Source organism: Salvelinus alpinus, chromosome 36 (assembly GCF_045679555.1).
Source record: "Salvelinus alpinus chromosome 36, SLU_Salpinus.1, whole genome shotgun sequence".
Taxonomy (NCBI): Eukaryota; Metazoa; Chordata; class Actinopteri; order Salmoniformes; family Salmonidae; genus Salvelinus; species Salvelinus alpinus.
In genome coordinates this window covers 3,997,647-4,020,996 of record NC_092121.1, presented here as the reverse complement: position 1 = coordinate 4,020,996, position 23,350 = coordinate 3,997,647, and positions in this window count along the sequence as shown.

Sequence of the window (23,350 nt, the reverse complement as noted above, 5' to 3'; positions counted from 1 at the left end):
GAGCCTCCTACTCAGCACATGCCAGAGGGCGTGATGAGGAACAAGGATGGGATGGTCTGTCCGAGAAGCCCATTGAAGGATTAGGAGTTAGGACATACTGCCAAGAGTCTGGCGTCAGCCCCGTCCCACTGACCCACAGGCCCGTCTTGTACAGGATATGCTGGATCAAAAAGGTGGTTAACCCCTCGACACGTTACGATTGCTGGGATTTAGCTAGGATTCCCCTTTCCTTTGTGAAACATTGTTAAGAGGAAGCACGGCATGTTAACTAGTCTTCGAGCTAGCAAATTAATTGAGAACTTGTCCCCCAATAGAGTGTAATTTAGAATTGAAGACACAGAAGGAGGATGGTGCTGGCTTTTATGACACTGTCCAACGTCCTGTTCGTTATGTGGCACAGAATGACTGCTAGCCAGTGACTGGAAGGTCAACGAGGATAGCCGTCATAGTCCAAACCGCAGCTTTTATTGTAGGTCTTGAGATGGTCAGAAGGGAGACCGCAGGTTTGCACAACTTCAGATGTCTTCATTTGACAACAGACAATGATAGGAGATGAGTGGGTAGGGAGGAAGATGGATGAATTATTGAAGAGAAATTAATACCTTCTCATAGAGGAGCGTTTGTCATTTAAATAAACAGCACAGCAATGGTCATGAAAAATTGTCCCTTAAGTCCAGCTTTGACTACAATGATCTTGAAGGATTTTGTTTCTTTACACTTGACCGTGATCAAACTGGGACCACAATGCTCATTTCTGGTCAGATGCAGGAATCCTTCCTTCTCCCAATTCTCCTCCCACTCTTAACACACCCTCCCTTACTCTCTCGTTCTCCCTCTACTTAACTTGGTAGCGTTTGACTACCCGACCGTTCTTTCATGCATTGGAAATCAGCCCATACACTCACACAGGCCCAGAGGTAGACTTACCCATTCCCTCTAAACAGTGACGTAGGTAAAGCATACATTAAAGCTCTGTGTGTATCTGTGCACATTATGTATTGATATTATCCAGTATGTTTCATAATGCATAAGTATGTTAAATGTTATATTTCAGTGTTTAGAGACACTTTTTTTGTTCTCTGCCTGACCCTAGAATGGTTCCCCTTTATTTGTAGAAATCTGACCGTTGACTTGAGCTCCAGATATTTGTTTGAATCATCAACCCAGTCGCCTTTCAATTCCTAGCTCACTGCTGGACACTGCTGTGAGAGGTTGGGCATGGTCAGAGTGTTGTTTGAGGACAGAAATCTGTCTAACACAAACCAGATCTCAAATGTCATCCCGAAATCTCTCCATAAACATTCCTGTTGATTTGACCTCAAATAAAACATGTTAAGATGTGATACCCTTTGCTGCAAATGTGTTCCATGCCAGTTTTCGTGTGAGTAAAAGTTCATTTCAACTCTTCTAGCATAATTAAACAGCTGAATCACAACAGCCGCTATCTCTACACTGCTATCTCACTCAGTGGTTTGGGAGATGAATTTACAATCAACAAAGGGATGGAACTTAAATTCACATGCCAAGGTATGTGGTCACTAGAGACAGGGAGATGACGAGAGAGAAAGATAGCAGACGAGAGACAAGAGTGCCAAACCCTTTGACGCATTATAAAGTCCAAATGCGCCATGGTGAATTGGTAATGACCTTTGGAATCTTTCTGGAGCAATCTCTTAACAGTAAAGGGTTCTCCATTGGAAAAAAAGAAAATGGGTACAGTAGAGCTTCACATTTTATAACAAGAGACTCCTATTGGGCGCACTTTTTCCCCTTCTGGACCTAAAGCTGAAATCTGTAAAGGGGGAAACAGCGCCACTGTTCACCCCAGCGACTTTGTCATTGTTTTTGTTTGTTGATGAAACGGAGGAGAGGAAAATCCAGAATCATGGTTAAAAAAAAAAAGTTGCAGTGCATATTCAAAACAGTGTCTGTTGTTTGACGTCATTTCTTTGTTGTTGTAATATTCGCAAAACGGACGTGGCAGTTTCACAAACTATGGATTTCAGCTTTAAGGCGTCTTTCTGATTACCTTTCCCCGATGGAATTTTCAAAGAAGCAGCGCACCTGTTATTCTCCTCCCCAGGCCTTCTCTAACCTCACCTTACGGTCCTGACTTCCAATACTTCCACCGGTGTTGTGTTTTATGATGTCCAGGATACTGAGCAGCAGACCCGCTGGTGAAATGTGAAACAGTTAGGAAAGATGCTATATCCCACAGAAAACTGTGGACGCCTCTGGTTTACAGGACATCGTTACAGATCTTCTTTAACCTTGAGACTTCACACGCTCATATAAAGTAAAAAAACTCCAGACATGCAGTTTGCCCAACAGGAACATGTTCTAATTCTTTATTTTAGAACAAATGATAGACATTACACCAAATGTCGGCCATGCATGAAGGTTTTACTAATCATTTTCTCTTTACCAAAACATAACATAAGCATGAAAGAGGAAGTGACATGGCTATGGGTCCGACCTCTACCCATGATCCTTTGCAGCAGTTAATTGAGCCGTGGGTGCTGAGTGTGTGATGTAATGGGGAAATACTGATTGTTTACACAGCGCTGCTTGGTAGGTGCTGTACTGCCCTGTCGCTTCCTGCTAATGGAGAGATGATTGTAAGGCAGGCAGGCTGCACTACCGAGAGCATTCTTTCCCCACTACATCACTAAGGCCTCATCATCTACAGTCAAGGCCACCATTTTGGCTGAAAGTTAGGGGGACTGGAGTAGAGGGATGGTGTTTGTGTGTTTCACATATTCTGAAACCCCTCTCCAATATGAACTCCCTTCACCCACCCCACACTAATGGAATGGATCAAACTCTACTAGAGGGCGAGAGAGAGAGAGTGTGTGTGTGTGTGTGTGTGTGTGTGTGTGTGTGTGTATATACATAGTCTTACATGATGAATCATTTGTCCAGTCCACACGAGTGTGGGGGAATGCTTGCTGGAGGAAGAGTTTTTTTGTTGATGTTTTGCTTTAGGTCCATGTGAAACAGTTAGCACTTCACACAAGTTCTCTTAAAGTGTTGTACACAAGGTACACACATCTAGACGTATCTACAACATTAAAGAGAATGTTAAATTCTATATTTAATGTTCCTTAAAAACAATAGTTATTTCTCTATTACCAATCAGCAGTCTCTCCCACATATTCTGTTCCTCTCCTTTCCCACTCCCCCCCCCCCCTCTCTTACACTCACTCTTTAAATATGTCCTCTTTGACCCACTTCTCTTTCGCTCTTTCTCTCACCCGCTCTTTTTCCTCAGTTCCTCCCTGTGTCTGTGCAGAATTGAACCAGAGGACCAGAGACCCAGATAGAAGACAGGGAGTTAACGTAGTCTCCAGACAGGCAGCTGAGCTCACGCTCTGACTAATTTTCCCATACTGGAACGCTGAACGACGGGGGGAAGGGTAAATCTGATCGCTGCTCCAAGAGCTGTTTTTCCAAGGCTGCGCAGGTCTGGACAGTATTTTGAGCCAAGCTGGAGAAAAAGGCCTCTAGACTGACTGCAGTGATATTCAACCAAGAATCCCTTTCGATAAAATAAGGCTAGAATAATTCTCTAACAGCTGGTTTCCCAATGTATTATTTTCTAAGGAACACGCCCTGATGCATGCTATATAGATGCATTAACATTCAGTGTGCGTGCAGTCATAATCTGTTGCTAAACCATGATTTTGCCCTGAGGCCCATTCTAGTTGAATTAAAATGTCATTAAATCAACTCCTAGTTCAGTCTGAGGTCACAAGACATACTTTCCCCTTTAATGCTGAAAATACAACCAAATTAGCACCATAATTGAAAAAAGGCAGGGGAATATTTATGGGACATTTATTCAAATATAACAGTTTTTCAAAGAATGCTAGGCTACTGTAGGTTTGCTATGTGATTTTGTCAGTTAGTTAACCACTTAAGTGTTACCTGTCATGTTGTATAAATGATTGGAGACAAGTGCAGGAATACGTAATAGGGGGTTTTAATACTCCACCCAAAACTACATCATGCCGTGAAAAGGCACGGGGACGAAGCCCAAAACAAACACGTATACAAAAACACAGGGATGTAACCCAAACAAAAGAGTGAGGTTAAACCTCTAATAAATACACGGGGCGAGACCTGTAATTCCACTACACGGGACGAGACCCGTAAACAAAGTGCACAATTACACACAGCACAAAAGCATCAACAACAACAAAGGACAGGTACTCACAAGACCAATGACCATGGGAACAATAACAAACCAACACTGGGGAACAGAGGATACATATATACAATTATTTATCACGGGGAATGGGAACCAGGTGTGCGTAATTAGACAGTTCAGTGACGCCTAGAAGTCCGGGCGACGTAGACCTCCGGAACTGGTGCACGGAATGAGCAGCAGTACCTGGGGGATCCGTGACACTACCAGTCGTCCCAATGTCAAGGTTTCTTCAGAAATTCTAGGTGTGATACAGGCAATTGTGTCGGTGTCCGTTATAGTTAGCTACACAGTAAATCAAGGAGAGTTGAAAACTCTGTTGAGGGTTGAGATAAATTTAACTCTACTGGAGTCATCTTAACCCGCAGAGTTATACACACCCTGGAGTTAGCGTTGATAACTGGAATTGATTGGGACGGAGTACTTTTAACGCCATTAAGAGCAACCAGAGAGAGTCAAAATTATGGAGTAGCCACAAATGTCTCATACTTCCCAGCATTCTCTGTTGAAGGTTGAATTGTTTGTCTCAATACCTGTTTTCGCATGTAACAAGATCAGAAATAATCAAGGTACTACACATGTAACATACATTTTCAGAAACTAATCTAATCTATAAGTGGTTGGATGTAATTGCAACCATTTGTCACGGATTCCCCCAGTACTGCTGCTCATTCCGTTCACCAACTCCGGAGGTCTACGTCACCGGCCTTCTAGATATCACTGAACTGGATTCATTACCACCAACCCCGGACCGTCTAGTCTCATTACGCACACCTGATTCCCATTCCCCCTGATTAGTATGTTATACAGTGGGGAGAACAAGTATTTGATACACTGCCGATTTTGCAGGTTTTCCTACTTACAAAGCATGTAGAGGTCTGTAATTTTTATCATAGGTACACTTCAACTGTGAGAGACGGAATCTAAAACAAACATCCAGGAAATCACATTGTATGATTTTTAAGTAATTAATTTGCATTTTATTGCATGACATAAGTATTTGATACATCAGAAAAGCAGAACTTAATATTTGGTACAGAAACCTTTGTTTGCAATTACAGAGATCATACGTTTCCTGTAGTTCTTGACCAGGTTTGCACACACTGCAGCAGGGATTTTGGCCCACTCCTCCATACAGACCTTCTCCAGATCCTTCAGGTTTCGGGGCTGTCGCTGGGCAATACGGACTTTCAGCTCCCTCCAAAGATATTCTATTGGGTTCAGGTCTGGAGACTGGCTAGGCCACTCCAAGACCTTGAGATGCTTCTTACAGAGCCACTCCTTAGTTGCCCTGGCTGTGTGTTTCGGGTCGTTGTCTTGCTGGAAGACCCAGCCACGACCCATCTTCAATGCTCTTACTGAGGGAAGGAGGTTGTTGGCCAAGATCTCGCGATACATGGCCCCATCCATCCTCCCCTCAATACGGTGCAGTCGTCCTGTCCCCTTTGCAGAAAAGCATCCCCAAAGAATGATGTTTCCACCTCCATGCTTCACGGTTGGGATGGTGTTCTTAGAGTTGTACTCATCCTTCTTCTTCCTCCAAACACGGCGAGTGGAGTTTAGACCAAAAAGCTATATTTTTGTCTCATCAGACCACATGACCTTCTCCCATTCCTCCTCTGGATCATCCAGATGGTCATTGGCAAACTTCAGACGGGCCTGGACATGCGCTGGCTTGAGCAGGGGGACCTTGCGTGCGCTGCAGGATTTTAATCCATGACGGCATAGTGTGTTACTAATGGTTTTCTTTGAGACTGTGGTCCCAGCTCTCTTCAGGTCATTGACCATGTCCTGCCGTGTAGTTCTGGGCTGATCCCTCACCTTCCTCATGATCATTGATGCCCCACGAGGTGAGATCTTGCATGGAGCCCCAGACCGAGGGTGATTGACCGTCAACTTCAACTTCTTCCATTTTCTAATAATTGCGCCAACAGTTGTTGCCTTCTCACCAAGCTGCTTGCCTATTGTCCTGTAGCCCATCCCAGCCTTGTGCAGGTCTACAATTTTATCCCTGATGTCCTTACACAGCTCTCTGGTCTTGGCCATTGTGGAGAGGTTGGAGTCTGTTTGATTGAGTGTGTGGACAGGTGTCTTTTATACAGGTAACGAGTTCAAACAGGTGCAGTTAATACAGGTAATGAGTGGAGAACAGGAGGGCTTCTTAAAGAAAAACTAACAGGTCTGTGAGAGCCGGAATTCTTACTGGTTGGTAGGTGATCAAATACTTATGTCATGCAATAAAATGCAAATAATTTCCTTAAAAATCATACAATGTGATTTCCTGGATTTTTGTTTTAGATTCCGTCTCTCACAGTTGAAGTGTACCTATGATAAAAATTACAGACCTCTACATGCTTTGTAAGTAGGAAAACCTGCAAAATCGGCAGTGTATCAAATACTTGTTCTCCCCACTGTATATGTGCCCTCTGTTCCCCATTGTCGGTTATTGTTAGCATGTCTGTTGGTCCTGTGAGTACCTGTGCTATTGTATTGGCTTCCATGCTACGTGTTATTGTGCACTTGTTTTACGGGTCTCGTCTCGTGTATTATTTAGAGGTTTACACCTCGCTCTTTTGTTTGAGTGGAGAAAATAAAAAACCCTATTATGTATTCCTGCCTTTCAGTTTCCAGGATACTGATTAAGTTTAGTCTTGGACTAAGAAGCACTTTCAACTAGGGCCGGGACACACCAGAATCATGATACTGGTTAGTATTGTGGCTCTCCGTCTCTTTCTAATATGCCTCACATTCCTAAAATCCTGCTGTCCCTTCACGTGGCCCTTCTCCTTTAAAGTGTTGGTCTCCCCTTCTCCTCTGTGGTGTCGTGCCTGGTCATACTTTCCATCTGCTCCCTGTCTGTCGGTTTCACCGCACCGAGGACTGTCTCAGTGGGGGGGGGGGGGGGGGGGGGGGTGCCAGTAAGAGTGGAAAGTAAAGGATTAAATATGGTATGGAGATTGCAATGTCTCCCCCTCAGGTCAGAGTACTTACCAGAGTATTCACAGCTAAGGAATCTATAGAGCATGTATTGTTATGTCTTGAAAAGGAGGAGCCACAATGGAGGGCAGTGGACCCATAGAGATCCTTTAACTATTAGTACTCTAATTCTTAATCTTATCAGTGGACCACTCTCTTTCATCCAGAGCGAATTACATTCCCTTTAGGGTGTTTCCATTCTGGTCTGAACCAAAATGGCTGCCACAGTGATGTGGGTTCACAGATGATCAAAGTGGGAAGCTTACATAGGCAGGAAGCAATGGTGAGGTCACTGCATCTGGTCCGGTAAGAAAACCTAGCACTATTTATGTTTTTCATCCGTGGGGGGTCTACATCAGCAGTGACTAGCACCCCTGGAGGCAGCACCTACTGCGGGAGCACACTCGCAGCTATCCCATGAAGCACCCAGTTCTTGCATCAGAGTCAAGCGAAGGGTAGTGCTTGGGACCTAAAAAGGCATAATCATACAGTAGAAAATGACACCCTTCTTTAGGCACTTGGACTCTGAAACCCATGTTGGCATCTTCCAACTGCAGAGCCAAATCAGTGCTTAAGAAGTGAAAGAGTCATGCGCCGTGTCAGAAATCTCTCTTGCCTACTACTTACTTAAACTGCATAATGTGTACTAAATCGTACAACATACTAAACTCGGCAAAAAAAGAAAAACGGCCCCTTTTCAGTCTTTCAAAGATAATTCGTAAAAATCCTAAATAACTTCACAGATCTTCATTGTAAAGGGTTTAAACACTGTTTTCCCAGGCTTGTTCAATGAACCATAAACAATTAAAGAACATGCACCTGTGGAACGGTTGTTAAGACACTATCAGCTTACAGACGGTAGGCAATTAAGGTCACAGTTATGAAAACTTAGGAAACTAAAAGAGGCCTTTCTACTGACTCTGAAAAACACAAAAATAAAGATGCCCAGGGTCCCTGCTCATCTGCGTTAACGTGCCTTAGGCATGCTGGAAGGAGGCATGATGGCTGCAGATCAGACGCCTAAGACAGCGCTACAGGGAGAGAGGACGGACAGCTGATCGTCCTTGCAATGGCAGACCACGTGTAACAACATCTGCACAGGATCGGTACATCTGAACATCACACCTGTGGGACAGGTACAGGATGGCAACAACAAGTGTCCGAGTTACACCAGAAACGCACAATCCCTCCATCAGTGCGCAGACTGTCCGCAATAGGCTGAGAGAGGCTGGACTGAGGGCTTGTAGGCCTGTTGTAAAGGCAGGTCCTAAGCAGACATCACCAGCAACAACGTCGCCTATGGGCACAAACCAACAGTCGCTGGACCAAACAGGACTGGCAAAAAGTGCTCTTTACTGACAAGTCGCGATTTTGTCTCACCAGGGTGATGGTCGGATTCGCGGTTATCATCAAAGGAATGAGCGTTACACCGAGGCCTGTACTCTGGAGCGGGATCGATGTGGAGGGTCCGTCATGGTCTGGGGCGGTGTGTCACATTATCATTGGACTGAACTTGTTGTCATTGCAGGCAATCTCAACGCTGTGCATTACAGGGAAGACATCCTCCTTCCTCATGTGGTACCCTTTCTGTGGGCTCATCCTGACATGACCCTCCGGCATGACAATGCCACCAGCCATACTGCTCGTTCTGTGCGTGATTTCCTGCAAGACAGAAATGTCAGTGTTCTGCCAAGGCCAGCGAAGAGCCCGGATCTCAATCCCATTGTGCACGTCTGGGACCTGTTGGATCGGAGGTTGAGAGCTATGGCCCTTCCCCCCCAGAAATGTCTGGGAACTTGCAGGTGCCTTGTGGAAGAGTGGGGTAACATCTCACAGCCAAAACTGGCAAATCTGGTGCAGTCCATGAGGAGGAGATGCACTGCACTACTTAATGCAGCTGGTGGCCACACCAGATACTGACTGTTACTTTTGATTTTGACGCCCCCTTTGTTCAGGGACACATTATTCCATTTCTGCTCGTCACATGTCTGTGGAACTTGTTCAGTTTATGGTCTCAGTTGTTGAATCTTGTTATGTTCATACAAATATTTGCACATGTTAATTTGCTGAAAATAAACGCAGTTCATAGTGAGAGGACGTTTCTTTTTTTGCTGAGTTTATTTAGAACATACGGTTTAGTAAAAACGAATGCGGCAAGCAACACATATCCACATGCTAGGCTCATCCTACTGATAATGTGTCATCTAAGGCATAATTACGTTGACTCCCGCCATTCGTTCATTTTGGTACAGCGCGTCCCCCCAGCTGATTACCAGCTAGCTGTTATCAAACACAAATGCGTCTTGAAAGACCATTATCTTCCTCAATAGTGTGCAGCGAATTCTAGTAGTTGAAAAGCTTAAATGAGTATGACATCCTGACATTTAAAGCATGCATACACCATTTTTTAAATGTCACATACTATAAAACGAAACAAAAAAATGTGCATACCCAAAACGCCTACTATTTAGAACGCAAATACGGGTATTCAGACACGGCCATAGATCTGAAAGAGTCATGGAAAAGAACAAAAGAAAGAGGGAAGGGCCTCCCCTAAGTTTCAATGGGCCGTCTGCCTATGCTAATGCGAGAGTCTTAGGCCTGGCACACAGACGATAGGTAAATTGATGTCCATGCCAACTGCGCTCCACTCTGCTCCACGTTGCTATACTATAGCTGCCAGTGAACCAGAGAAGGCTCGCCTATCCACCCTGTAATTGAACCCCTCCCATGCTCGGCTTCTTCCTCTCTCTCATTTAGTAAAAACACTGCTTTTGGTGCTCTGCATCTCCTTCTGTGTATTTGCCCTTCCCACTGGGCAAAAAGTAGTTGAATCAACGTTGTTTCCTCAAAATTGTGATGACGTGTTTTTACTAAATGAGAGAGGAAAACTGATTGGATTTGAAAGAAAGTCCTCAATGTTTGAGAATTTTATTTTTTCCCCCACACAACTTTTAACCTAAATCTAACAACATGGTGACATTTTTTGTTCATTTCACATTGAATTCAGGTTAGCTGACAACTTAACCAAATGTAAATCAAAACTAGATGTTGAACTGATGTCTGTGTCCAGTCGGCCCTTTCTATCTCTCGCCATTTCCCTCTTTGGCAGGGCCTACTATACCTGCACACACACACACACACACACACACACACACATACACACACACAGACCGCCTGGTGCCAGACACCAGTCCCTCAGGCCCTGTCTGTGTTTGTGTTGGGTTTGAGAGAAGCAGCCCGCCTGGGTGTGTGGCGCTGGCTGGCTGCGGCAGGTGTGCTACATACTGTCAAGTGTTTCTAGAGGGAGTGATGTTTACTCACACTCCTCTGAGGTCAGGGGATTAGGAGCCATGCCAATTAGGTTAAGACGCTTATAATAGATCTGAGACCAGATGATCATCACTTTAACATTTCTGAATGGAAGCTTAGTGTGGCCAACCACACTCTATCCCTGGGTTTCTCTCTGTACGGAGCAGATCAGGGTTAAGGTCAATTCAGATTTTCAATTCAGGAAGTAAACTGACATTCAATTAAAAAAAAAAAAAAGCTATTGTCAACAAATGTCACTTTTTGATTCATGAAACAATTTCAAATCAACTTCCTGGATTGACTGAATCAATTAGGAATTGACCTCAACCCTGAAACGGATAACTCCAGCATCTACAGACACGTCATCAAATTGCTCTCTGTCGACGTGGCTGTCCCTGGGTTTGGCTTCATATTCTCCCTCTCCATGCTACTCCAGTGTCTTCCCTGACCAACAAAAACAAAAGGCAGAGAAGTACACTCAGAAATTATCCCGTTTGGGAACGTTGAAAACCTACTGTGTGGGGACAACGGTAGTTCGTAAAGCTACAGAGCTAAGGCTTACCTTACTTCAACCATGAGAGTTCTACAGTTCCCTAATAACAAATGACTGACAAAGGACTGTACCGTGGTAAAATGTATCCAACGTTTTCAGGAAACGCAGTTAACTTGGGGCGTAGCTCAAGCAGGACTCAAATTCACAACCCTGCGTCTGAGAGAGACAGAGCTTACAGAGGTCACGGAGGTCAACGAGCACCTAGCGCTGTGGTGTGAATGGTGCAGGTGAACACATGGTTGTTCACACCTCAAGCCGTATGTACTGTAGACACTGATGTTCATGTTTACAGACCTTGCTAATGGCATTGGATGCCACCATTTAATGCTCTACTTATAGAAGGTTAAGCTGCCCCCCCCCCCCCCTCAGTGTTAGGTCCAAACACATCTATACCTGTGGTTATACATTTTCCTTAAAAATCACCTTAATGCAGTTCTCTCTGTTAGTACTATGACCATGTTCGCTTTTGTACCCATTATTTCTCTTGGTGCTTTTCATGTCTGTCACGCCCTGACCTTAGTTATCTATGTTTTCTTTATTATTTTGGTTAGGTCAGGGTGTGACTAGGGTGGGTATGCTAGTTTTGTATTGTCTAGGGGTTTTGTAAGTCTAGGTGATGTAGGTCTAGGTGATGTGTAGGTTTATGGTGGCCTGATATGGTCCCCAATCAGAGGCAGCTGTTTATCGTTGTCTCTGATTGGGGATCATATTTAGGTAGCCATTTTCCCTTTTGTGTCCGTGGGTTCTTGTCTATGTGTAGTTGCCTGTTCAGCACTCATTTGTATAGCTTCACGGTTTCGTTTTGTTATTTTGTTATTTTTGTTCAGTGTTCATTCTAATTAATAAAGAAGAATGTACGCATGCCACGCTGCGCCTTGGTCTCCACCTTTTGACGGCCGTGACAATGTCACCTGAATATAGCCTACATAAAACCCTAATGTCTGAGTTTAGCTGCCTTAGCTGTATTAGAACCAGCCTGAGGTGTGTCTTTTATAAAGCTAGAAAAGTAACGGGAAATGCTATAGCTAACGAGCGAAGACCTAGTTGACCATTCATTCAGTCAACTGAATGGAGTCAACTCTGAGTTGCAATAGGACAAGCCCAAGGTTAATGATAGGATAAGGAAGCTATAAGAGTCATGGATGTTGTACATGACCTTATGTCCCATTTAGGTCATCTACTTCCATTTACCATGCCAACCAATGCAAGAATCTTTTCTGGACATTTTTTTTGGACAGTATAATGACATCATTGATCCAATTAAGACTCAAGACATCCAAGCTGCTTTGTGCAGACATCACCAACAGGAGTGCACAGAGTTCACCCTTTCTCTCTCCCTCATCCCCGTCCTAGTGTGTCTGTAACATTGGGAAAGACCGTGCCTGGTACCTGTAATTGGAGCAGATTATTTTTAACTCTGCGTTAATGACAGATGCTTTACAGTCTCCCAAATTGAAGTGGCTTGAAAGGGTGCGATTTCGCCCCCGTTCTCCCCCCAGCCTATAATTTGTCTGGAACGTGAGGGCCTATCAAAGAGGATCCACAGGGATGAAAAACAGACAGTCTGTGAGGGGGAAAGGGCTCTACCTCTACCTCACCTGATCATCCACTTCAGTTACTGACGGAACAAGGGATGGGATTTGATTCAGTGCTCGTGGCCCAGGAGGCCATATGCGACGCGGCAGAAAATGGTCAGTGCTGAGACGGGGACTTTTCCAAAGAATCGTATTGGCTTACATTGGGATTTAAACCAAAATCTAACTGGACAAGTTGAAAATAGTCAGCCAACATTAGGCTATAGGAGACAACTTTGTGCTTTGGAAACCAATTTGTAAAAATCTTATGTGTAACATGTGTAGGAGTGCTACTACAAATGTAGGAGCCAGTTTACAGCACATGTAGGAGTTGTACGTTACAGTCTGGTAGCAGTTCACTGTGCTTTGTGGAGTAGCGTAGAGCCCTGACACAGTAAAAATGGTGGCGTCTGGTAGTAGCCTAATCGCAGCCAGAACACCTGCTGTGTAACAGAAGCCCTCGTTGGAAGCAGGCGCCGAATGCCCGCAACGAATGCCCGCGCCTCTCCCGCCCCTTAACTCTTAACATAAGTTTGTGAAGTGTGTCTCACAGCTAGTATCTGCTGCCTGCTTGCCTGGAACATTAACCTCTGCAAAGCATACCCTGGTGCATCACTTTCACAAGTCCCTCACTTATTTCTCTGGGCACACTTCTAATATGGTCAAATATGGTCAAATATTCCACTTCTGACACCGAAAAGGGAAATGGCGAGTGGGACATTCAAACCAACAACCTGCAGACAGTTTCAGATGTTTTGGCTCTTGCGAGGTTGCTAAGCATTTCAGTAATGGTTGCTATAAAACATACCCGTATCTATGGGCAGACGGGCACTGAAAAGGCAAAGATGGGAAATCATTACTTGTGATGAATAGGCATGAGCACTCTATAGGTATTAAAGGCCTGATTGCTACCTTTCAAATAGCTTTATTTCACCTGGCAAATAACAGGGATCCTGCCAACCAATGCTGTAAATTTTCCCTTCAATGCCTTCTGTTCTCTAGACGAGGGCTCATGAGAGGCAACATAATTCATCAATGGATTTAAGGACCTTTCACGACTTCATTACTGAGTGAAATGCAAGCGTTCCAATAGTCATAATTACCTTTCTTTCCCCATGTCCTTACCCGCATGAAAAAAATACTATAGTATACTATGGTATAAATACTGTAGTGTTTTTTGTGATAGTTTTTATTTAAAAAATTACAAATGGGATGAGTGGAGAACATAAGAACCTGCACTGCACTAACGACGCAGGGTCATTACTGTGGTACGAAGGAAGCTCTACAGTAAGTGGCACCACACACTGTAAATGGAACTAGCAGGCCCCCAATGTGATGAAGGGGCTGCACAGCGTCCATTCTAAATTCACATTTTCCATACAGGGCTGCGTAACGGAAGTCATTCATGTTCAAACATCTGCAACAAGTGACACTTGAAGGGGGATGATTTGGGGACGACTTTATGAGGAGGAATGCATGCAATTCGTATTTAGGGAGGGTACCAACAAGGCTAAATGACAGGATATCTATCAAACCTTATAGATGTTGTGTTGTATAAATGAACTCTAATCTATAAAGAAACATGTACTGTATCATTTGAAATGGATGCATATTTCAACATTGTGCTTTGTATCCAAAACCTTCAGAACAGATGTTCCAATGTACAGGACACCACTTCCTGGTACATAAATCCTTATGAGTAGCATGAGCGAGGCGACGCAAAAACAATTAGGCCGAAAACTCTTGGACTTGCTACTATCAGCCTCTTCTAATGCAGTGGCGGCAGGACAAAAATCTCAAATTTGGACTCATCAGACCAAAGGACAGGTTTCCACCGGTCTAATGTCCACTGCTCGTGTTTCTTGGCCCAAGCAAGTCTCTTCTTATTATTGGTGTCCTTTAGTAGTGGTTTCTTTGCAGCAATATGACAATGAAGGCCTGATTCACGCAGTCTCCTCTGAACAGCTGATGTTGAGATCTGTTCCTTGTACTCTGTGAAGCATTTATTTGGGCTGCAATTTCTGAGGCTGGTAACTCTAATGAACTTATCCTCTGCAGCAGAGGTAACTCTGGGTCTTCCTTTCCTGTGGCGGACCTCATGAGAGCCAGTTTCATCGTAGTGCTTGATGTTATTTTTTCATCATAGTTCTTGAAATTTTACGGCTTGACTGACCTTCATGTCTTAAAGTAATGATGGACTGTCATTTCTCTTTGCTTATTTGAGCTGTTCGTGCCGTAATATGGACTTGGTATTTTAGCAAATAGTGCGATCTTCTGTACACCACCCCTACCTTGTCACAACACAACTGATTGGCTCAAACGCATTAAGAAGGAAAGAAATTCTACAAATTAACAAGGCACACCTGTTAATTGAAATGCATTCCAGGGGACTACCTCATGAAGCTGGTTGAGAGAATGCCAAGACTGTGCAAAGCTGTTATCAAGACAACGGGAGGCTACTTTGAAGAATCTAAAATCTATTTTCATTTGTTTAACACTTTTTTGGTTACTCCATGATTACATATGTGTTATTTCATAGTTTGTCTTCACCGTTATTCTACAATGTAGAAAATAGTAAAAATAAAGAAACACCCTTGAATGAGTAGGTGTGTCCAAACTTTTGACTGGTACTGTGTGTGCGCACACACACACACTTCATAGATTGTTTTAACTGCTCATAGAAGTGTGGTAAATGTGTACGCTAAACCAAAAAGCAAATTGTAATAAACTTATAATCATAACAGTCATGGGAGCCTGGGACATGATAAACCGGACATCTACAACCGACAAGAGTCGAAGGACAGAGGGATACACTAGCTAGAACTTCCTCATCGCAGGTCTGGGAGGACAAAAAAGCATGATGGTGGCTGGCCAATTTTATTGTTCATCAGGTTCTACTGTGGGTGACAGTCGACACAACATGTCGACCTAAAACAGAATAAAAAACGGGTGTATCACAAAGCATGATCAAATTAATTAGCCAGCTAGAGTAATTTTGAGAAATATTGAGAAATAGTTTGGTAAAATTTTGGGGTTAAATTAACCAGTTATCTACATTTGCTAGTTGGTAGCTTGCTAGCTAGTTAACTACCATGCCAATTTTAAGTCTTTCTAAACTCATATCTGATTAACTCAGACATTTTAAGTTATTTTAAAGTGAAAGTTAGCGCATCATGCTTTGTAACATTATGTTTTCAGTTAGGGATAATGTGTTTTCACTTATTGCATTGAAATGCTTGTTGCATTCGTTCATTCGTGAGCTGGCTGCTTTTTCTAATTAGTAGGGTCGAATCTTTTTTTTTTAAACAAGTGCCATTTTGTTCAGCAGTGTTCATTCGGTTTTTGACATGCATAGGTGAAATAGCTGTATTTATGCTGTTGTAGAAATGCACACATGACTTCATACATCTTCTAGAAGAATCTACACTGGTAGTTCAAACACTTGGTATTATATTTCCGTCATGCTGCTTGGTTGACAACTCCAACCACCCCGCGCCCCGGATATTCAGCCAATCAGAGGCCGCCACTGTTCTGATGACACCTTTCATGTGGTTACTTCCCATCTTCTGAGAGATGAGAAAATGTTCCTCATTGGGTAATTACAGGTTCACATTACTGTACAGGTATGTTTCATTTTTCAACATTAGACAGTTAGCAGAAACTTCCAACTAGCCATTGACGTGGCGCTTGAACCCCTCCGCACAGACGCGAAGAAAAGAAAATCTTCGGTAACCTCGCTCCTCCAACAGACACAAAATGCCCTATTTACTGGTGCCCTGGTTCCTGTCTTGCAGATGTTCGTAAACTACATGTTGTGTGTTTAAACATATGATTATTAGCCCCCCAGTAAATGCGTATTTTCACCCCCCTCCTCCCCACTGACATCCACTCGCTGCTTTTGGCAAACATATGGCTCCTGCAAAACTTCAAACGGCAGGCTTCCGTTCATAAAAGCAACAGGCTTTGAAGAGAGGCACCTTTAGGGGTTGTGGGAGCCGAGGGAAAAGCTGCATCAGTGTATTCATTAAAGGTCTCTTATGGAGGTAATGAAAAAGCAACAGTCCCATTTTCATCACTTGCTGTGCTGGCTTGCTCTGTTCTGCAAGTCTTTGGTCTCCCTCGTGGAAAATGGTACATAATAAAAAAGAAAATCTTTACCTCAAGCTGCTCCGAAGTGCGAGGTAGACTGAAAAGAACATCAAGCTACATTGGTGTGTTTTAATGGTAGCATGTAGCCGCTGTACGCTCATACAGTGCAGTCAACTCCTGATTAGCAAAGATAACCTTGTGCCTAAAATCTTGCCCTAGCCATGCTAATGTTATTGACATTCCTGTAGCCTCTCTGCATTATTGCTTCATTGAAATGTGCTTGCTTACATACTTACATCAAATCTTTCACGAGTAAGACGCAAATAAGACGAAAGTACTATGTTATAGAAGAGGCACTCTTTATACAATCTTTATACAATCTTTATACTGTGCACGTGTACTTAAAAATGATATTTAAGTGGTGAATTTGGCTCGAAAACATTGTGCTGACCAAGAATCAGTCGGAGCAATATTAAGGAGTCACCCTCCTAGGTCTGAACAATGATTTGTCTTCAACTTTGGGGTAAATGGCAAACCATAGAAGGGTATGGTGTGTGTGTGTGTAGATATGGCAGTTGGCAAACTAAACCCCTAAGTTTGACTAGTAGCTTGGCATAACCAACCCTGCTCTTGTGCTTTGTCCTTAGAGGCCCCAAATGTAATAATCTGTCCTTCTTTAAAACCCTTTCCTGCAGTGAAATGACCTAGTGGCCTCATGGGTGGAATGTTAATATTTTTCATAATTTCATTTAATTAATAAACATTATTTCAAAAAGGCTACCAAGAAAGACTCCAAGCAACACCTGTTTTTCCCCGCTGCAGTAAAAGGTTAATAATGTGAGTAAATCAAATATCCCATTGCCCTTTGTTTCTTTCTGTTGTAAAAACAAAGTATTTTTCCCCAATTAAGACTAATGCTAATCTTATGTGCTTCTCTGGCACTCATATGAATCCAGTCTCACAACTTTTCCACTATCTTGTGTCCAACTTAACTCAAGAGCCGGATATCTCTATCGGTGGCTATTGTATCGTGTCAACTGCGTGAGGAGTACAAACCTTTCTGCAATGCAGTAGAAATGTACACAGCGACAGTTCATCCTCTCCCTCTTTCCAGCTCTCTAAGAGTCTGAGCCAACCCGACACAGTGGGACTCCACCCTTCTTAACCACCAGTATGAACTGTACAAGACACTGACCACGAAACAATAGATTACAAAGAGTCCTGTCAGGCTAGCCGGCCCTGTAAATGAATGTTTCTATTTCAGACGCTGGTTGCCCTTTGGCCAATGCAAGGCACCAGCAGTGCTCTCAGGATAGCTGAATCCCTTACAAATGGGGATGAGTGAGAGTAGGTGACTAACTGGTGTGTGACTTTGTGATACTGCAGTAATACACTGAATTAGTCATCCATTTAGCATATATGGCATTTTGCATAGTGACCTACTTTCAGCTATTTTGGCGAAAGGTGTTTGACCACTTGTGGCCTTCACTGCACTTTACATAAGCTCACTAAAGAATGAACGTGTTAAAATGGCCAAATAGTGGGAAATGCAGTATAACCTTTTGAATTCCACAGGCCCCTTGAGAGTAATGAAGCCAAAGAAATAAAAAGCAACAAAGCCAACAATCATAAATAGACAGGAAAGTTAAACGGGTTCTACAGTATCTTCTCCTTTCTTCCGAACTTCAATTCTTCCCGAACTTCAATTCCTCCCTGATCCTGTGTTTGCGTTCCAGTAATGCTCGCGGTTGATCTGCTGGCAGGGCCATGCTCAACAACAGAAAGTTTCTCTGCTCCATCTGGCATCAACCGGCACGTCGATCAACACTCACATACAGTACATTCAGCAAGTATTCAGGCCCCTTGACTTTTTCCACATTTCGTTACAGCTTTATTCTGAAATGTATTAAATAAAAAAAATACAAAATCTCAATCTACACACAGTACCCCATTTTTTGCAAATGTATTCTAAATAGAAAACAAATACCTTATTTACACACAGTTGAAGTCGGAAGTATACATACACCTTAGCCAAATACATTTATACTCAGTTTTTCACAATTCCTGACATTTAATCCTAGTAAAAATGACCTGTTTTAGGTCAGTTAGGATCACCACTTTATTTTAAGAGAGTTGAAATGTCAGAATAATAGTGAAGAGAATGATTTATTTCAGCTTTGATTTCTTTCATCACATTCCCAGTGGGTCAGAAGTTTACATACATTCAATTAGTATTTGGTAGCATTGCCTTTAAATTGTTTAACTTGGGTCAAACGTTTCGGGTAGCCTTCCACAAGCTTCCCACAATAAGTTGGGTGAATTTTGGCCCATTCCTCCTGACAGAGCTGGTGCAACTGAGTCAGGTTTTTAGGCCTCCTTGCTCGCACACGCCTTTTCAGTTCTGCCCGCAAATGTTCTATAGGATTGAGGTCAGGGCTTTGTGATGGCCACTCCAATACCTTGACTTTGTTGTCCTTAAGCTATTTTGCCACAACTTTGGAAGTATGCTTGGGGTCATTGTCCATTTGCGACCAAGATTTAACTTCCTGACTGATGTCTTGAGATGTTGCTTCAATATATCCATATAATTTTCCCTCTCATGATGCCATCTATTTTGTGAAGTGCACAAGTCCCTCCTGCAGCAAAGCACCCCCACAACATGATGCTGCCACCCCTGTGCTTCACGTTTGTGATGGTGTTCTTCGGCTTGCAAGCATCCCCTTTTTTCCTCCAAACATAACGATGGTCATTATGGCCAAACAATTCAATTTTTGTTTCATCAGACCAGAGGACATTTCTCCAAAAAGTACGATCTTTGTCTCCATGTGCAGTTGCAAACCGTAGTCTGGCTTTTTTTATGGCGGTTTTGGAGCAGTGGCTTCTTCCTTGCTGAGCGGCCTTTCAGGATATGTTGATATAGGACTCGTTTTACTGTGGATATAGATACGTTTGTACCCGTTTCCTCCAGCATCTTCACAAGGTAATTTGCTGTTGTTCTGGGATTGATTTGAGCTTTTCGCACCAAAGTACGTTCATCTCTAGGAGACAGAATGCTTCTCCTTCCTGAGCGGCTTTTCGCACCAAAGTACGTTCATCTCTAGGAGACAGAATGCGTCTCCTTCCTGAGCGGTATGACGGCTGCGTGGTCCCATGGTGTTTATACTTGCATACTATTGTTTGTACAGATGAACGTGGTACCTTCAGGCGTTTAGAAATTGCTCCCAAGGATGAACCAGACTTGTGGAGGTCTACAATTTATTTTCCTGAGGTCTTGGCTGATTTCCCTATGAGGTCAAGCAAAGAGGCACTGAGTTTGAAGGTAGGCTTTGAAATACATCCACAGGTACACCTCTAATTGTGTCAAATTATGTCAATTAGCCCATCAGAAGCTTCTAAAGCCATGACATCATTTTCTGGAATTTTCCAAGCTGTTTAAAGGCACAGTCAACTTAGTGTATGTAAACTTCTGACCCACTGGAATTGTGATACAGTGAATTAAGTGAAATAATCTGTCTGTAAACAATTTTGGGGAAAATGACTTGTGTCATGCACAAAGTAGATGTCCTAACCGACTTGCCAAAACTATAGTTTGTTAACAAGAAATGTGTGGAGTGGTTGAAAAACGAGTTTTAATGACTCCGACCTAAGTGTATGTAAACTTCTGACTTCAACTGTAAGTATTCAGACCTTTTGCTATGAGACTCGAAATTGAGCACAGCTGCATCCTGTTCCCATTGGTCATCCTTGAGATGTGTCTACAACTTGATTGGAGTCCACCTGTGGTAAATTCAATTGATTGGACATGATTTGGAAAGGGACACACCTGTCTATATAAAAGGTCCCACAGTTGACAGTGCATGTCAGAGCAAAACCATGAGGTCAAAATAATTGTCTGTAGAGAAACTACCGAAATACAGGTGTGCCAAGCTTGTAGCGTCATACCCAAGAAGACTCAAGGCTGTAATCGCTGCCAAAGATGCTTCAACAAAATGGGGGGGGGTCTGAAAAAGGGTCTGAATACTAATGTAAATGTGATTTTTCTGTAAAAACCTGTGTTTGCTTTGTCATTATGGGATATTGTGTGTAGATTGATGAGGGGGGGAAAAATATTTAATCTATTTTAGAATAAGGCTGTAACGTAACAATGTGGAAAATGTCAAGGGGTCTGAATACTTTCCGAATGCACAGTATAATATTCAGCTTTATGCATCAATATAATGAAGATGTTCGAAGTACAGATGTAGGATCTTCATTTGAGCCAGTTTGCTAGAGCAGGAAAATAATCCTGCAGCACCAGGAAATGTGCATTTTTATGTGGATTATAATTTATTTAATGGAAATGTTTGTAGGGGTTGATACATTTTTTGTAAGGGCAATTCAAGTATGAAATGACAGTGGAAATAACAAACTTCAGAAGCATTTTTAAATCTCAACAAAAGTGATCAAATTAAGATCCTACATCTGTAGTAATACCTTAATTCTCGTTTTCATTGTATTCTTTGCTAATTATAGAATACAGTTTCACTGCAGACGATAAAAGTACAGTATTCAACTACAAATAATAGCATAACAGAGATTATACAGTGTGAGGCAATGAGTCATAGTAAGTGGTATTGGGTTGCATTCTTCCCCTACCATGCCTACTGAACTGGTAACGACGTCATCATAAGCCCCTCACCTGGTCACAGTATAATAAAAGGGTGTGGTGGTGGGGTATAGGATGATAGGTCTCCGTTTTACCCAATCTGACACTAAGAATCCATCTCATTTGCATACAATTGGTTGGAGCATGTAGTAACGTCAATATGATAAGGGTATTGTCAAGAGGTACAGCATTGTAACACAATGAGAGAGATCTGAAGTCTCACATGTTGTATGTCCAGTTTTCATCGAGTTCATGATAAATAACTTATCTTCACCCTTAGATGAATAGACAGTAGTGGTATGCAGTGTGTCTGTGATGGAACCTCAAATGTCTTCCTATTTGTAGTCCAGATAGTTAAAAACCCTGAACTCAATATTTGTATGTCTCAGATTAAGTCAGTTCAGTCAAAGGGCTGATTTACTGATGATAATTGAGGTCTTGCAGTGCCATTGGGTCCATCTTGCATTCCTCTCCTTCTTTCCAGGTTTGCAGAGATTCCTACTCATTTTCGGTTTTTATGACGTTGCCGGGGACCACAAAGAGGATGGGACCCTTTCCAAGAGGGAACAGCTGCGGTGAAACACCAACCTGCGCGAAGCTGGTGTTTTCAGAGGCATCCCCTCAGTCTCTTGAAAGGGCAAGGAGGGTCCCATCACCTGCTTGCTCAAGACTGACACCCGCCCATCAACCAGTCTCCGTGTCGTTTCCTTCAACAACAGTACCAGTAGTTGTTGATTAGATTCATTAAATGGAGCAACACGAGGGTACATGGCTGTGCTTCAAGGGTCAGGGCTCAAGGCTCGTCATGTTCTGCGTTTACATAGGTGGCCTAATTCTGATAGGTTGTCCCACTAATTGCTTTTTGATCAATCACAACAGCTCTTTTGACATTAGATATTTGTCAGAGCTCAAAAGACCAATTAGTGAAAAAAAAGATCAGAATTGGGCTGCCTGTGTAAACCCAGCTTTAGAGGACCACGTGGCATAAAACAGCAAAGAATGGCACTCATAGGAATCTGATCATTAGTTTATTTGCAGATGGGAGTTCTACCTTGGAAGGTTCACATATGGGTAATTCCAAGGTAACAGAGTGATGCTGAGACTCACTTTAAAACGTACTGCATGTCAAACTAAAACCAATGGTTGCAAAGTTAAACAAACCAACTCTACGCACACAGACAATTTGTATCAATTTCCATAGACATTTTTTACAAAAACACATTTACTTGAAGAACAGTGCAGATGCAAAGTTTGGCAACAGAATGATGACAAACAGCACAAACTGTCATTCTGTTATCAGATTTTGCATCTACACTGTGGAATTGCCCATATGTAAACTGGCATGCATGTGTAACCTGCCCTTTACTCAAATACTGTACTCCATTAATTAACCTCTTGAAGCTAGGGTGCAGAAATAACGTTCCCAATGTAAGCTGCCTATTTCTCAGGCCCAGATGCTAGAATATGCATATAATTGACAGATTAGGATGGAAAACACTCTAAAGTTTCCAAAACTGTCAAAATATTGTCTGTGAGTATAACAGAACTGATTTTGCAGGCGAAAACCTGAGGAAATCCAACCCGGAAGTGCCTTTTATTTTGAAAAATCGCTGTTCCATTGCCTGCCTTTCCTTAATTTAAAGGGATATGAACCAGATTCCTTTTCCTATGGCTTCCTCAGGGTGTGAACTGTCTTTAGACATAGTTTCAAGCTTTTATTCTGAAAAAATGAGCGAGATTTATCAAAACGCGTCAGTGGATAGCTGAATGTCCTTCGATTAGTTCATGTGCGCGAAAGTTGTAGGTCGATATTTTCTTTATCTCTTTTATTGAATAGTTTACCGTCCAGTTGAAATATTACAACCTGAGGATTGATTATAAAAAACGTTTGACATGTTTCTACGAACTTTACGGATACTATTTGGAATTTTCGTCTGCCCTTCATGACCGCTCGAGCCTGTTGATTTCTGAACATTACGCACCAACCAAATGGA